A 7,475-nucleotide genomic window follows, 5' to 3' on the forward strand; every position below is an offset into this window, starting at 1 on the left:
TTGAGATATGAAAGATGATGAAAAATATAGTAAAATAAGAAAAATAAAATTGTGAAAAGTTAATTAATGTGAGGAAAGGTATTTGCCAACAAAATAAATGATTTCCGTTCTATCTATTTGCTTATTTGTTCATCCATCCATCGATTATCCGCACCGCTTATCCCGTGGCAGGGCAAACAGAGACGGACAATTCACTCACTCTTTCACACCTAGGGACAGTTTGGATTGGCCAATTAACCTGACATGCATGTTTTTGGTATGTGGGAGGAAACCAGAGTGTCCGGAGGAAACCCACGCATGCACGGGGAGAACATGCAAACTCCACACAGGAAGTTTCAATCTCATGACCTCTATTAATACTCTGAGTCATTCATTTTCAGGAATATTTTTCTAAATCAGCTGGGTAGCACCTTGACAATTTGTTTCATCAAGAGATTTTGAAAACATTCTCTCATTGTTTCCCTTTTACTTCAGCACGTGTATAGTTCTCTAGACGAAATACCATAAAATTAAGGCAAAAGATACAGTGAAAACAAGTAGAGTGGCGGAGAAAAGCGCATGAGTTGCATGAAAAGATACTGGAGTAAAAGCTGATGAACGGGCACTCATATGGCAAAATAAAAAGAGGTCACAGCGAGGAGAATAAGGCCAGCCGTGCGTGGCGGATGCAAGATTAAAGGCAGAATAAATAGTCGAGATGGCCGCAATAGCATCGGGAATGTGCAACCATAATGGAAGCTAAGGGGAAGTATACTGAAAGGTGAGGAACCGCCACAACAATCTGTTAATGGGAACATTGCCCGAGCATGTTGAAGGGAGAACAAAAATGTCACCTTACAAATACATGGTGTTTAAAAAAAGTATATCCTTTGAATATTGGCAGAGGTGTAGAGATGATGGACAACAGTGGAACAGTGTGGCAGGTAAGTCAGTTGTTGTTTGCAGATGACACAGCGCTTGTGGCTGATTCTGAGTAAACATTGAGAAGGTTGGCAACTGAGTTTAGAAGAGTATGTGATAGGCGTAAGTTATGTGTCAATGTTGGCAAAAGTAAGGTGATGAAGTGTTCACGTGTTGGAGTGGGCATGACGCTAGAAATCAGGTTGCATGGACGGGTGCTGGAAGAAGTTGAAAGCTTTAGGTACTTGGGTTGTGATGTGCCTGCAGGTGGTGGAATGGAGTGCGAGGTATTGCACAGAGTTAATCAAGGAAGCAAGGTTTTGGGTGCTCTGAGGAGAGTGATGAACAACAAGAATATAAGTATGGATGTTAAGAGGGGACTGTATGAGAGTGTGATTGTGCCGACTGTGTTGTATGGTGCAGAGACTTGGAGCCTGAACGCAGATTTAAGAAGGAAATTGAATGTTTTTGAGATGAAGTGTTTGGGGACTATGTTAGGAGTGACAAGATTGGATGGATTGAGAAATGAAATTGTGAGAGACAGAACTGGAGTAGTCGTGGAACTGAGCAAGCGTGTTGATAAGAGAGTACTTGGTTGGTTTTTGACACATGGAGAGGATGGATGAGGAGCGGATGTTGAAGAGGATCTACAGAGCAGAAGTCAATGGAAGGAGACTAAGAGGAAGGCCGCGATTGACGTGGCTGGATGGTGTTATGCAGGAAAGAGGTCTAAATATAATGGAAAGGCATGGTCACACAGCCTTTCATGGGCGTATCGAGGCTGAATCACGGCCAGAAATTTCTGCCCGTGAAGCAGACGCTGTTGGACACTTTGAGATGGCGATACAGACGAGATACAGCAGTGCTTTACACGCGGTAAGAAATTCACACGCGGATGGCCGTGCGAAAAAGTTTTGCGCTGCTCAAAACTTTAGACCACGGGTAACCGCGGGCGGCACACGTGGTACACACAAGGTAAAGACACGGTACAAACGTGCTAGGACGTGCTACGGCCGCGGCCAAGACGTGGTTGCACGCGGGTAGGACGCGAAATTTTAGCGGGTAATCGCAGGTGAAGCACGGTCATACCGCGTTTGTTCTGCGCCTGTATCGCGGTGTTATCACGTGCATTAGCGTGTGTACCACGTGTAAGCACGGTCAAACGCGATGTAGCCGCGGTTACCTGCGATGAGGACGCGGAACAGTCGCCGGCGTCTGTTTCGCGGGCATACCACAACATTTTTGTTCTCCCTTAGCCAATTTTGCACATTTCCCACCGCGTCTGCTTCACGGGCAGAAACTTTTGGCCGTGATTCAGCTGCTATACGCCCGTGAAAGGCTGTGTGACCATGCCTGAAGCTAGAGCTCCTGTTGGTGATAGAAAGGAGTGGAGAGGTGTTGTGAAAGGATAGTGGGATTGTGGATGCGTTCTTAAGGATGGGCTGGGCACCCGTACGATACGGCAGGGGTAAACCAGTGAAAGGTGTCGGGCCCTTCTGTTGAACAAAAGAGTGTGTTGTGTCACCCTGACCCGAGTGACATGGCCGCTTTCTGGTGTTCCGTTTCATCTGGAGGGACGAAAGCATGACCAACTTAGGTGCCGAGGTGCCTAACTTGTTTGGGTGTTTGGGCAATTGGGTTGGCCATTGTCCAAAACATTTTGTGTGTGTTTTTTTGTTATTTTTTTCCCTTTTATTTTCTTTGTTATTGTATGTGTCACCCCTCTTGAGGGATATGACCAAGGTAGATAGATAGATAGATAGATAGATAGATAGATAGATAGATAGATAGATAGATAGATAGATAGATAGATAGATAGATAGATAGATAGATAGATAGATAGATAGATAGATAGATAGATAGATAGATAGATAGATAGATAGATAGATAGATAGATAGATAGATAGATAGATAGATTATGATAATAATAAAAAGAAAAACTGTACTAACTCACAGGCATATTTTATATATATATATATATATATATATATATATATATATATATATATATATATATATATATATATATATATATATATATATATATATATACATATATATATACAATGTTTACACACGGAATAGGAAAATGAAGCCGGAAAAGTAACTTACAGCAATATATATATATATATATATATATATATATATATACACAGTGTACTGTATCTCCAGCGCACTGAGAACTTTGACATTTGTATTGTTTAATATTTTGTGCATCAATTCAATATGGTTGATGTAAAGTGTGTAGAAAAGGCGAGTCGTTTCATTTGAAATGAAAGTGGAATATGGAAGCTTGATGCGGTTGAGAACATGGTTGGATCGCTTTATTTCAGCCACTTTCCATCACGGAAGTTCATCCTCTAAAAGTATATTAAACTCAACCTTGTTTATTTATAAAAAGCATATTTTTTATGAAATGCTTATTTTTTAGGACTAAACAATCCTGGGCTACTTATATAAACCTTAACACACATTCCATACTAAATATAGCAATGAGGCAACTTACGAATGAATTCATCTTATTAATGATCGTCCGGAACTTATCTCGTTCGTAAGTAGGGTGGCGTCTGTAGAGTACATATAAAAAATAAATATAAAATAGTAATTTGCTAGAGACTGACCCACGAAATGCTTCAGCAGTATCTTGAATTACTGACTTGCTGATGTGCAGTGCTTAGCAAAAGTATTTGCCTCAAATAATATTTGGTCGTATTCCCACATTCAGGCTCAGCTAAACATAAAACAATATTTTATACGAATTCACAACCTTTGAGACATAATTGTGAAGTGGAAACAAGTTATTTTATTTATTCTATATTTACAACGAAAAACCTGAAAAGTAAGTGTTGCAAAAATTTTGTTCCCTCCCCCAGCCAGTTCCCTCGGATCGGCCAACTGACTACAGAAGTTCCCTGCTGACTTCTGAATGATCCAATGTCAACTTAAATGGCTCACAATGACAGAGTGCACTTGTAGGTCATTAAGTCTTGTTTTAAATGTCCCTGCTCTGTGAGGGGCTCAGTGGTCAGTGAAAGCAGACACTTAGAACAGACAGCAATTTAATAAAACACCAGGCAGGTCTGGGACAAAGTTATGGAAAAGTTCAAAGCAGTGATGGGATACAATAACATTTCACAACATTCACACATCTCCCACAGCATTGAGCAATAAAATCTAAATGAAGACAGAATCAAAACACTTCAAACCAACTAAGACGTGGCCTTCCCTCTAATTCCTAATTTTAGATTGTATATTTCTCTTGTAAATTATACTATTTCTAAAATATATTCTCACCTATTTATTCATCTAAAACGAGACAAAAACAATACTTAAAATAGAAAAAAATAGTTTGATGATCTTTCTTTCTCTCAACTATTTTTTTCTATCTCTCTCTTTTGTGTCTTTATCTTTCTTTCTGTTTTTTTCTTTCTCTCCCTGTCAATCTTTTTTTCTCTCTCTCTCTTTATTCCACCCTCTCTATTTCTCTATCTATCTACCCCTCTTTATTTCTTTCTTTAACCCCCTCTCCTTATCATTTTCTCTTCTCTTTCGCTCTTTACCTCTAATCTGAAAGTCGGGCCCCCGCAAGAGTGTTTTTTCTACGATGTGGCCTCGAGTTCAAATGAGTTTGACATACCTGGTTTAAATCAAGTCAATAATAGCGTATGATAATCATCTGGAATATGCCCATTGCAATGCATTGCAGGCTTTTTCCGTATATATGAATATGATTCAACTCTGTCTAAAAGTGGGTGATGGCCAAATAACGAACAGATTGCAGTGATACCTTCAGGGCTCGACTTGGATTTTCTGACGACTCCAGATGCAGTCCGCGCTAAAGATCAAACTGACAGTTCATCAAATCCTACCCGACTCGAACATTCATAAAACATGCCCTCCTTAGCTTGTGAGTAATAAATCACATGATACATTTTTTACTCTCTGATATCGAGGGCATCACAGAGACAGGCGTCTTTTTTCGCATTTTTATAATCATCGATTGTACCCTGCTGAACATTCTGGACGGAATAAGAATTTTTATGCACCACCACTAGCGAAACACGATCTCTGCGGCTACTATAGCTTTACAATTTTCCACTCTGGTTAATCATTTTACCTCGGTCCATTTAAGATAACAGCGTGACGGCCTTCTTTTTTTTTAATTTGAGAGGACGTTCCCCTTTTCGCCGGGTTCTTGTTATCGGCGGTAAACCAGCCACCTTGTTATTACCTCCGTGTATTTCCAATTATTTTATATGTGAAGGAGTGCAAAGGGACAAACGGAACGGGGAGTGCGTCGAGCGACTTTAGTAATGCCACGGGCGGGTTATAAGAAAGATAAATAGTGTGACACCATCACAGAGCCACGCTGTTATCCTTTACGAATAAATGCAAGATTGCTTCATAAAAGATGCCGTCGGTGATTAATGCCTCAGTTGAACCTCTTGCATCGATCCCGTATGTAAAAGAACGACTCGGTTATATTTACGGCATGTTGACGCTACCGCAAATGAAAATATAAAAAGGGAATGCACTGCGGGTTAATAACTTCGACCGTTGTTGACATTTATAATCGACTTTGGGGTTTTCGTCTGGAAAGACGAACATGGGAAATGCTTTCCAAAATAAGAAAAAAAATATGATAAGTTAATTGTTTAGTAGACGCTCAAAACGAGGGAGAAAACATTAATGAATTGGTCTTCTAGTAATCCCAAGAGCCTAGATGAGATCTGCAGGTTTGAGAGTGTTCTCCATCCGGGCCCCGGTTCTGCGGAATGCTCTGCCCTGTGAGATTTGTTCTGCAACCTTAGTGGAACTATTTAAATCTTGGCTTCGAACACACTTATATTCTATGGCTTATGGATGACCTATATGTCTCCCCCCCCATGTCTAATTGGGTTTACCTAATGTCCAGTCCCTTCTTAAGGTTTCTTCATTTTTCTCGTGCTGAAGTTTCCCTTGCCCTCATGTAGGTTTTAGATCAGGGAATGGTGTACTAATAGTCTGTAGTTTGCAATAGGATGTGCAACCCTTTGAGACTCCTTGTGATTAAGAGCAATACAAATAAACATGACTTGACTTGACTCGAATTTTGAGCTTGCAAGTGGAACATGGGTCAAGGTACAAACAAATCCAACCTGTTCTGAAGGTTCCCTTTTGACCTTTTGTTCATATTAAAATTTCTTGTTTTTTGTTGTTGTTTTTTTTATGTCAAGCCCTTGGTGTTAAAACCTCATTTTATAACACCATCAAAACAAGAAATTTTGATTCTGGATCGCTCTCAGCAGAATTTTTTTTGATCATTGTACAAGGATTGCAGAGGCTAAATATTGTAAGAATACTGATAATTTAATCGTAGCCAATATTGTGAGATGGTTTGGAGCGGTGCCAGACATAAAAGCATGCATGCTAACAAAGCACACTCAATTTGCTAACTCATTAGCCTAATTTCATCAGTTTTGTTTTTTTCGTTTATTACTGGGCCGCATGCTAGGGCTCAGCATTCATTTCAGGTTCCCTGCTTGAGCATTAACATATTGTCGGATTAGTGGGCTGTCGAAAAGGCTAATTGTTGGAAATGTTCATAATGGCTGAAACATCAGGTCACTTTGTCATCATGTTTGGTAACTTCAATGCTGTCGATGTGTACACTTTTGCATCACTGAAAAGTAATAGTTATATTGCAAACAAATTTGAAGTAGCAATAATAAAGGTCATAGAATTATAATGCAATTACTTATGATTGAGTCATTATACATAACTCTGTGGTGAGGGGGCCGCTGTGTGTCGTAAGAGGCGACTAAAGTGGAGGGAGCGAGGGGACTGGGGATCCTCTCATCTCTATCTCTACTCCCTAAGAGACAGCAATGCAAAGAGGGGGGGGGGGGGGGGGGGTCTCGCAAACCCTAGTTATAGGGTCATTAAATGTGAGAGGATGTGGAAGTAAAGCGACTTAGTGGAAGAAAGAGGAGATCGTAAGGATGATACATAAACACAGAGTAAAAAGAGTTTTGTAATGGCATAGTTAATATAATGTTTCTTATTAAAGGAAATGCCTTGAGACTTGTCCTGGATTTTGTAAATGGCCGCTAATGGGCGAACCCCAACCCTTCTTTAAGATGTCTTCTTCATAGAGCCATCCCCTCTCTTTTTATGGTATATACTGTAAACTATGGTTAGCTGTGTGGTTGATGCCCTTGTGATCCAAAATTCAGTTTTGTTTTGTTTTTTATTGCTGTATTGTAAAAATCCCTATCAAAACTTCCCCGGTCTTGTATCACTTGTCAAAGTCTTGTGGAACCCGGATGTTAATTTGAGAAAGAGGACGAGATTCTTTATTTCTAATAACATAAAAACAACACATTAATAACACAATAATAATATTGTAATGATGCATATTGTTTAAAAAATGATATAAGAATAGCAGCCCTTTGCACTAATTAGTATCAAACAATAGCTGTCAGCTTCAAAAAGGTTGTTGACTGGTGACCAAGGTATAATAAACTAGATTTTTAAGGGCCATTGGAAAAGGAATAAAAAACAAGGAAACAAGCTAGGGCAAAAGAAACTAGATA

Source organism: Urocampus carinirostris, chromosome 16, assembly GCF_059441175.1.
Source record: "Urocampus carinirostris isolate Australia breed hairy pipefish chromosome 16, RoL_Ucar_1.0, whole genome shotgun sequence".
Classification (NCBI taxonomy): domain Eukaryota; kingdom Metazoa; phylum Chordata; class Actinopteri; order Syngnathiformes; family Syngnathidae; genus Urocampus; species Urocampus carinirostris.